We start from the raw sequence: 8,698 nt of genomic DNA, 5'->3' as shown, positions 1-8,698 counted from the left end.
ATTCTTTATGAATTAAGAGGAACACCGGGATAAACTTAGGTGCCTTTTTTTCTCCCTGTTCTACTCTAGGTGTTGTCATCCAACTTTTTCCCAATCAGAGACAGAACTTACATTCTGCTGTGTAAACTGAGGCAGATGAAAAGACAACCACTGAGCGAACTGCTTCAATTTCCCCTTAGAGACTTTAACATTCCCACCATTTAAGGTATCTAGGGCTTGGGAATAAATGCCTCTTTCCTGCGGAGAGAGCTTAGAACCCATTTTTGATGTTAAAATACAATCTGCACAGTTTCAATCTATCTCCATTTGCAGCAAATACAAACTAAAACCAAAAGCACAACAGCCAGACTTAGGAAAGGGTTCTGTCATGGGTTAGCACTGGCCAGATGTTAGTGCACCCATGAATATATGTTTTTTCTCTAACAACTCCTGTGGGATGTGATCAGGAACAGAGCAGAGCAGGCTTAAATCTTGAAAACAAAAAAAAAAAAACCCACCAAAACTTTATTAATTACATAAGAACAGGGACAGAAATACTCTTAAACACACACAGAGACAGAAATAAAAACTTCTTAGAACATTTCTTCTCCCAGTTTCTACCTCCCCACCCATCACTCTTCAAAGACCAACTCTTGGGTTTTAGATTAAACAATCACCACTCAAAAACAAACTAATCTTCAATTCAGCAAGGGAGAGAGGAGTCTCTCTCGCACCACAGACTGTTCCTCAGAACACACGGGTCCACCCCTTATGTGTTTCCATGTCACCCATAGCACTGCCCGGAGAAGTCTGCTAAGGTGACACTCTCTTTTTCCTATGTCCAGCGCTCTCACCGCTGTCTCATAGGCCAAAACTACATACAGGGCTTTTTTAAGGATGCTGCATGCCGAGCTCTCCCCTTTTCACCCAGGGGCCGGGGTTCCAGGAGCAGGTCTGCCCTGAGGGCAGAGGGCGCCACCTCACCCTCCCCCTCTCTTCTCTGCTTGCTCCAACTCTTCAAGTGCCAGTCACTGTAGCAAAAGCAAGGGGCAGCTGCATCCACCCAAAAATGCAGTTTATGTTCAAAAGAGACTCAAGTTCAGTCCATGGCTGACATTATGCAAGAAAAGTCCAGCTCCAAGGCTACTCCTCTCATTCTTCCATCGAGTTCCTTCTAATCATGCTTTATCATCTCGGTCCCAGGCCGCTGCCCTCTCTCCGAAAACCACCAGTCATGAGAATCAATGTCTAAGAAAAGTTTCTTTCTGCTAAGCAAGGGTTAACAGTTTCTTCTCGGCAGGGTGCAGGCTGAGGCACTCCCAGGCTTCGCAAACCCCCACGTGGCTGGGCAACTTCTCCCAGAGTTTGGGGGGAAGGAGGGGGGTGAGCACACACAGCAGGCACTTCCACAGTTTTCCACCCCTCCATCCTGGACGGGGCAGCTCAGTTCCAGTCCTGTCTCTTCTCTTCTCCCCCCCCCCGGGGGCTCCGGCTTACCTGAGCCGACCACATGTTTCCCCTCCCCCACCCAGCCTCGTGGCTGGGCAGGGGGGAAGGAGGCCGGAGACGTCTCTCTGCTGAAACCGGGATCTGAAAAAGAGGCCGAGCCCCCCAGACTCTTGCTTTTAACTCTTTGTGTCCTCAGAGGCGTGTCCAAACCTCTGAGTGACCAACCCAGGTGCCAGCAGAAAAGCTGATCACTGATTGGACTGCCCACATCTCCCTGGAAAAATTCACCTCCCCCCCCCAACCACGACAGGTTCACACTTTCTCCTCCCCTCAGCTCTTAGGTAAGAGGGACAAACGCATGTGTGGGGAAGCCCACAGCTTTTCAAATGCCACTGGCAGTTACACCGCACATGGCTGTTGGAGCTAGGGAAAACACAAAAAAATCATGGGTCTGTGCTGCCTGCACCAGTAGAAAAACACCTGCCACCCCCAGGACCTGCTGCTATCCGCCACGCCTAACCCTGCCACCCATGTAGGGTCACCCTTCCCTATAGCCAGAGTTCTGTGCTCCGTCGCCCCCACACACTCAGGGGTCACTTCAGGGTCCCCAGAGAGGAGCACTCACCACCCCCCCCCCCCTCAGGACCTAGGCTGGTCAGAACTGCTGCAAAGGAGTCCTTTGTCCTGGAACCAATCCGTCCTGGGTCTTGGATGAGTTTGCTGGTCCCATCCCTCACTGTTGTGTCATGCAAAATGTGACAGTTGTGACCAGGGCAGTCAACTTTTCAAAAGCTTATAAGATCCACAGGTAAGATCTACCAGTGGAAGTCCAGCTACGGTGTGGGATCTCAGACAGAATGGGAGGCCACCACCTTGGACGTTAACTTAGCAGGGTACCTGGCACCTGGGGTCAAGTCCTGGCTAGCTCTAGACCCCGGTGTGTTGCCCCAATAATAGACCAAAGGTAAAAGACAGAGGTGCTCTTTTTCTTCCTCGGGACCACAGGCCCACAGCTTTATTGTAGAACCCAAAGTCCAAGAAAAAGGAAAAGAGAAAGAAATCCACGTGGTGAGGGGTTTTAGGACTGGATAAATGGCAGGGGGAGGGGGGGGGAGGAGAGGAGGACAGGAACACCAACCAATTGGAGATTACCCAGGGAGGGGGACGGGGCATAGGGAGGAAGGGAATAGGGAATACCAAAACCCAGAGGGGGGTAAAGAATATATCATGTGCAAAACATAATAAAACAATTTTTTTGTGCAAATATGACAAACCACCCAGTGCAAAATAAAAACAAAAATGAACGAACTATTTAGTGCACTACAGTACTCTGGGAGCAGCTTCACTGTCTGCAGGGACAGCACAGAGGGCAGGAAGCCCCAAACCACAACATCCAGGGAAACCAATGTCAGTGCCAGGTACCGAGGGAGGCAGCACTGGGAACCAAGCCTGGCCTGTCACACACACGGAGGGCTGAGAAGGTTGATCCCAGTGAGGTTCTGTGCTCTGGAGCTCCTCAGCTGGGAACCTGTGAGACAAAAGGGGAATGGGCCCAGCCCTGGCCAAGCAGACCAGGAACCAGTGACAGGAGCCAGAGCTGGGCCAGTGTGTGCTGTAAGGGGTGAGTGCCAGGGAGTGGGGAAGGCTGCGCTGGGAGGGGATTTGTGCTGGGTCTTGGAGCCAGACTGGGAGTGGAGGTGTCCCTGGCCATGGTGTCATCTCCTGGGCTGTGTGAGGAATGTCCCAGTGAAGCTACTGGAGTGGGTGCAGGGACCCAGTGCCACAAATGGGTGTCGTGGAGAGGACCCAGTGCAGCAAGGGGGAGTGGCCTCAGGCTTGGGCTGGGGTATCAGGAGTTATCACCTGCTACCTTCACCTGTGCCAGCTTAGCCTTTTTCTCTTTTCTTCCTGCCCTTCTTCTCCCTTCCTCCCCAGAGAAGCTGTTGCTGCCCCATTCCTGGAAGTCTCTAAGGCCAGGCTGGGCACAACTTGGAGAAACCTGTGATGGTGGAAGGTGTCTCTGCCCATGGAAGGGGATGGATCTGGATGGGCTTTAGAGTCTCTTCCTATGAGGATTTAGGGAGATGGGAATGGTATGGGGATACCTTTCAGGTCTTTCTGATACCTCAAGGAGATCCAAGAAAGATGGAGAGAGACTTCAGAAGGACTGGAGTCCCAGGACACGGAGAATTGCTCCACGCTGACCCAGGGCAGGCTAGATGTGTTTTTTAGGCTCTTTTTTCCTGCTTTTTTTGCTCCCCTTGCACTTTGGGCCTTCTCAGCTGCCAGGCGGCACCATGGTGGCGGGGCGGCGTGTGGTGATGTCACGGCCATGCCCGGTGGGCCGATGTAGCAGCGGGAGCAGCACCGGGAACACTGGGAATGGCACCAGGAACTCTGGAGCAGCGGGAGTGGTACTGGCAGTGCCTGTAGCACTCAAACGGTGGCAGCGGGAACAGCGGAGCGCCACCATGGAGTACGTGAGCCCCGAGCAACTCGCCGGTTTCAGCAAGTACAAGGTAGCGGCGCTGACGGGGGCCGGGCTCGGGGCCTGGCACTGTGAGGGGGGCGCTGAGGGGCAGCCGGGTCTGTGAGGGGTGGCTGGGGCACAGTGGGGTGCATGGAGGAGGGGAAGCTCCAGTTGGGCCTGGGGCCCTTGGTGGGATCTTCAGAGGGGCTGTCGAGAGATCCAGGATGTGGAGGGAGTCCCAGTTTTTGGGGCAGAGGGAGATGCTGCAGTGAAGCCCAAGATTTAAAGGGAGTGAGGGGGGATTGTAGGGCGGTCCAAGATTTGCGAGGGTCTGCAGTGAGATCTGGGGGTTATAGATGTGTAATATGAAGATAGGCTCTTTGTCACGAGCCAAAGGATGGTCGTGATGGTTCGTTTTGATTTCAGAGTGCAAAAAGAGGCAATGAGGACTTAGTTCAAGTAAAATCATTTGTATCTTTATTGATACACACAATTATGCGATAGTAGAGAAGGGAAAAGGAGAGAGAGAAAAGGGGAAAAGGGGGGGGTAATAGCTACCGACTGACAGAAGTGAGTCCTCATGACGCTGGAAGCCAAGACCACCTTCACAGTCTTCATGGCACGCATCAATAGACCGTCGTGTCCGCCGGGGAGGGCCTCATAGTGTGAGTCGCAGGGGGAAGCTTTTATAGTCATCTCAGAAGCAGGGGGCACCTGGCCAATGCAGGCAGAAGTGGGGGGCACCTGGCCAACATGGGGGGAGCACCCAAGAGTCACTGTGAGGAGGCTCGTTGCTCTGGGAATCAGGTTTGGGACAAGCAGGTCTGGGCTTTGCGGCAAGTACAGCACAATCAGTCAGAGCAAACAATGCCTCCGCAAACACGGCCCAGGAACCGTGACAGTGTCTATTTTTCATGCACGGGGCTCTGAGGAAGGCATCTTGGTCCAATGGGTGCACCTGCAGGGAGAAACTTGGGTCCTGCCTCAGTCAGACCAGAACTCCTGTACTGCGGCCCAGGGTCCATGGGGGTCTCAGCCTCTGACAGTCGTGAGGCAGATGAGGGACCTTTGGATCCACTGTTACACTCTTGCAAATAGAAGATGAATATTTTGTGTATGTTAAGAGAAGCCTTGTTGATGTATGATTGTATGCTGGAGCCCAAGAAACTGAGAATCTCAGGCTTTCTTTTCTAAAAAACACTGACCCTCGAGAAGTACCACATCTGACTTGAGGTCTTGGAACAGGCTTCCAAAATTGAGTGATAGCACTGGGGTTGTCGGTCTATAGTTTGAATAGTTTTGTGTGATTTCACAGGGTGAAAAACCTAAATTTAAGATTTTAGCATATAGTAATATATGTGGGGCAAGATGGAAGACTTTGCGCATTGTTTGGGTCCTTCTTCTTCACCTTCTTCTTCCATTTTCTTCATGGGTTTGGGTGGTTTTCTGTAACTGTTTAATAAAGTCCCCGTTGCAGACTTCAAGTGATTAGTTATTGGGTTTAAAATAAAAATAATTTAGGTGGCATTTCATAATTGGATGGATTGTCCTTGGAAAGACATTGTAGAAATAGAGAGGAACTCCACTTTACCTCCATTCTCTAACTTGCTAGGTAGGGCTCACTACTCGTGAGGCTGTAATATAGATAAGAATCAATAAACACCAAGTCCAAACACAAAACTGTGACTCCTGTGTATTATTCCCAGCTCTCACACAAAGAAAAGAAGAAAACCTCACAGTTATATTATCATAGTTTGTTGTTTGGATACCCTCTGTTCTCCCCATGGTCTCCTTTCCCCCTCCTATATTGTTGCCACTGAACAGCCTTGGTTGCCAGGGACATGTGGAGGGAGGGTGTGTACATGTGCCCCTTGCATGGGGCAGTTGGGAATGGGGGAACACCTCACCTCCAATCAAGTTGCAAGAAGGTCTCCAGCAATGGACGGCAAGGAAGAATTGACTGGCAGAATTTGTGAGGGGTTAGGGTTGGCTGATGCAACACCAGGGGTATAAAACACAGAGCAGCCATTTTGTGCATCAGCCTCTGCCATGTGCAGCAGTCTGCCATGCTTCCATGGCCGTCCCTTTTTCATTATTCAGTCCTTTGTTGTGTTTGTTATGAACACACAAGTTAAACAGTTGTTAGTTGTAAAAGTATACGTGTGTATAAGTTTTCATTCCAACTCGCAACTTTGTACAGTTATGTTACAGCTGTAATGTTGTTAAAATATTGATAGTACTACATAATTATGACATCAGAACATTTTTCTGAGCCACAACTGGTGAGCATGGTTGATCAATGGTTCGATGCCTAGAAGAAACGATTGGTCAGGAATGACTTTTGATAAGGACCAATCAAATCCCAGCAGACGAGCCAGTCATACAAGGATCCGGAGCACACCAATCAGAAGAAGGACAGAGCATATAAAAAGGACTGACAGACTGTATTGGGGGTCACTCTCTGAAGGACGGTGTGTCCCGAAGGAGTGTCCAGTATACTGCTATACTCGTCAGCATTCTGGCTCATCGTAAAGGGCTTGAGACTAGCTCAGCACTTGTTCTCAGTGGTTAGTTTTAAATAAATAATTTGCCTTTTTTTTTTACAACATCGGAGTCACGGCCCTGTTTGTAACATGTTTGTTGAGGTTTAATAAACCTTTACAATTTAAAGGGAGTGGTTGTTTCTCACATGGAGTTTTGGGGTAGGGGGGTTTAAAGCAATGTGTGGGGTTTTAAGGGAATGCAGTGAGACCCTAAACCCGGGTTTGGAAGGGGTGGAAGAGGTGCAGTGAGCCCCAGGGTTTGATGGGTTTGCAGTGGTTTGGGGACAGGGGGTTGGTGCTGCAGTGAGACCTGGGATGGCGTCAGGGGGCTGCAGGGGAACCTGGAATTTGGGGACAGGGTGTTGAAGGGAAACCTGGGTTTTGGGGTGAGGCTTCGGTGAGACATTGGGGGGTAAGGGCAGGAGGAGCTCTGCAGTAAGACCTCAGTTTGGGGGTGGTTGCAGGGAAACACAGGGTTTGGGGGAATGGCTACAATGAGACCCGAGGTTTGTGGGTTGGAGGGCTGCAGAGAGACCCAGGGTTTTGTGTCAGGGGAATTGCAGTGAGTGAGAGCTGGGATTTGAGGGGCTGTGGGAGCAGTGAGGACCAGTGTGGTGAAGATTGTAATGTGTGCAACATGGGATCCCTCTTGCTGGAATGATCAGGGTGTGACTGGGAGCTTCTCCTCCTCCTGGGCTGGGGTCCAGGGAGGCAGTGATGACTTGTTCCCACACACAGCAATCTCTGGGGCTGTGCCCCCCATGAAGGGACTGCAAAGAGGGCTGTGGGTTTCCTGGGAGCAGCGCAATCTCAGGAACGGCCTCCATGGAGCTCAGAAATGCCGTGCTTCTGCCCTGTGGGAGCTCTGTGCTGTCACACCCATGGAACCCACATCGTTCATGTCTCCTCATGCCAAGCTGCATCTTGTTCAAAGTGCTGGGAATATTGGAAGGAAGCACTGGAAGCACAGGCCCTGCTCTAGCATTTAAATCCCCAGGAGCTGATTTTGGGCCAAAGTAGGTGACATCCTTAACACAGTGGAACACTGGATGCTATGTTTACGTGGAGACGAGGGTGTTTCCATATTTGTTTCCTCTCCCACAACAGCAGTGAAGTTGAAAGGCATCACCTCACCTACTTTGATTTGCACTTGTTGTGGGACCCATCAGGTGGGCCCACATTCCAGTCGTCCTTCCAGGGTGGCTCATGGGGTTTCATTTAAGAGTGTGGGACAATCAGAACAAGTCTGAGGCCTTCAGGGGGCAAAGCTCCTCCTGGGTTTGTCCATGGGGGCCAGGGTGACCATGGGTTCTTCACACTCCTCTTGCACCCTGGTGATGTGGAGACAAATGGACTTGGGAGAGTGACTTGGAAGGATGTGTCAGAGTGCACGAGATTCCCTGTGGAAGGCTGGCTGTGTGGGGATTCATCAGGAAAATTTCTGCCTGTTTAGAAAGGCCGTGAACAGCCATGGGTTTGTGTGGGTGCTGGAGAAAGGTAATCAAAACAGTCATCTGTGAGCCAGGCCTCCCAAAGGGAGTGGGTTTGCACCCACAAAGACAATTGTTTTGCTCCAAGAGGGAGACTGTTGGATGTTCAGCCTGGTTCCTGTCATGCTGGAAGGATTGGTGGGGTTGCTGCCGTCCCTCTCAGCACCTGTGCAGGGACAAGGCAGGCTCCAGCTTCAACACCTTTCTGGATTGTGTGGCAGGGACCAGAAGTGTTCCCAGGTTATTTCCTGAAGACACCTCTGACAGAAATGCTGCTGCAGTTAAATCTGGGAGCAGCAGACTGAAAGGCACCAGGGTCGAGGAGGAAGGTCCCACACAGCACAAAAAGCATCAGCGGCTCACTGTCCCCAGTTAGGCACTGGTGGGGTGTTCCTGGCTTTGGCTTTGGGGCCACAGGGCTGGAATGTGGGAGCAGAAAGCAGTGCTCTGATGAAGCTGTGTCCTGAGGACAGGAGGAGCTTTGCCCCAGAACCTGTGGTTTTATTGAGTCACTGGAGGCTTTCACAGGAATGAGTGGGTTCACTTAGTGATCCAGGAGCACCATCCGTGCCCCAATTGTGTCTCGGCCCTGCTGCCTTCCTTGCTTTCTCTGTGTCTTCTTTCCTTGGGGAGCTTTGTTCCTGGCTATTTTAGTTTTGGGAAAGTGGCTGATCCAGCACAAATCTCGGTACTGGCTCATGTATTGCAGCCTTGATTTAGGCATTGAGGCTTGGTGTGCTCTGCCCTTTGCAGCTTCCAAAGCTGGG

The sequence above is a fragment of the Prinia subflava genome, chromosome 2 (assembly GCF_021018805.1).
Source record: "Prinia subflava isolate CZ2003 ecotype Zambia chromosome 2, Cam_Psub_1.2, whole genome shotgun sequence".
NCBI lineage: Eukaryota > Metazoa > Chordata > Aves > Passeriformes > Cisticolidae > Prinia > Prinia subflava.
The sequence above is the reverse complement of the archived record's forward strand: the minus strand, read 5'-3'. Positions refer to the sequence as shown.